Below are 1,427 nucleotides of genomic sequence, written 5' to 3' on the forward strand. Positions count from 1 at the left end.
ACATCGGATGTTCGGATACTCATTAGGAGTACTTAACATAAGCTAATTACAAAACTAATTCCAAAACCCCTAGGCTAAATCGCGAGACTTACTTCGTACAGGGATAACTGAGGATGAGGAATCAACTATGGCTAGGTTTTTGGTTGGTCTCAATAAGCCCATTGCTGATAAGGTGGATATGACCAATTACACAACTCTCACATAATTGGTTCATTTTGCAAAGAGGGCTGAAAGGCAACTTGCTATGTCTTACAAACATAAGGCTTCCTTTTCTCCTAAAAATTCTACTTCATGGCCTCAATCACAGCAGCAAGGGGCTGCGACGTCCAAATCTTCCTTTCGTGGAGATACTAGATCTGAACTTCTTCCAAACAATTGGATGTGAAAGCTGAATGTCCCAATCGGCGTACCATTATTGCACTTGCTGATGGTTCTTATGATTCTCAAAGTGAAGAGGATGAAGCGTTTAACAATGTATTTGCAGACCTAAATCTTGATACTTGTGAGTATTCAGCTGAGGATGGTACATTTGAGCTAGGTCTGAATTGTTTAGCCATTCAAACTATTCCAACTTTTGCTCACAATGACATGTTACAAGATGTTATTTCTCCATCTTCTGATGAGATTACTAGTGCTGATTTTGATGAGTTGCTTGCTGATTTTCCTGATTTGGAGCCTTCTACAATGAATACACCATCTCCTTCTTTGGTGGCTAGGAGAGTTCTTTCCACTCAGTTTGTTGCTGCTGAACAAGGACAACGCCATAATTTATTTCAGTCCCGATGCAAAGTGAAAGGACAAGTGTGCCGTTTCATCATAGATGGTGGGAGATGCAATAATATTGTTAGTGCTTTGCTTGTTGAGAAGCTTGGTTTGCAGCCACGTCGCCATCCACATCCATACCATATGCAATGGTTGAATAATTCCGGGACAGTTAAGGTTTGAGCCATGATTCGTTTGTCATTTTCCATCGGTGATTATCATGGAGAGGTTGATTGTGATATTGTCCCCATGCAAGCATGCCATTTGCTGCTTGGTCGGCCCTGGCAATTTGATGTGGATTCGGTGCATTTTGGACGGTCTAACAAATACACTTTCATTGCCAATGACAAGAAGGTGGTTCTTGTTCCTTTATCTCCAGAGGAGATACATGCTTCAGATGTGGCTCGCATGAAAAGAGAAGAATCTGAGAAAAGAAAATTGAGTGAGGCCCCCAACACTAGTAAGGGAGAGACTCCTACGCCATCCAGCCATATAAAGCCTCATTCCACTTCAAAACAGCTACGCCAAAATGAGTGCTTATTTGTGAGCAGGAGTGCTTTGAGAGAAGTGAAGAACACCACAACCCCATTCTTTGTGCTCTTCCACAAGGAGGTCCTACTTTCAACTACCGATTTACCTTCATCGCTGCCTAGTGTTGTTCTTGA

Source organism: Setaria italica, chromosome IX (genome assembly GCF_000263155.2).
Source record: "Setaria italica strain Yugu1 chromosome IX, Setaria_italica_v2.0, whole genome shotgun sequence".
NCBI lineage: Eukaryota > Viridiplantae > Streptophyta > Magnoliopsida > Poales > Poaceae > Setaria > Setaria italica.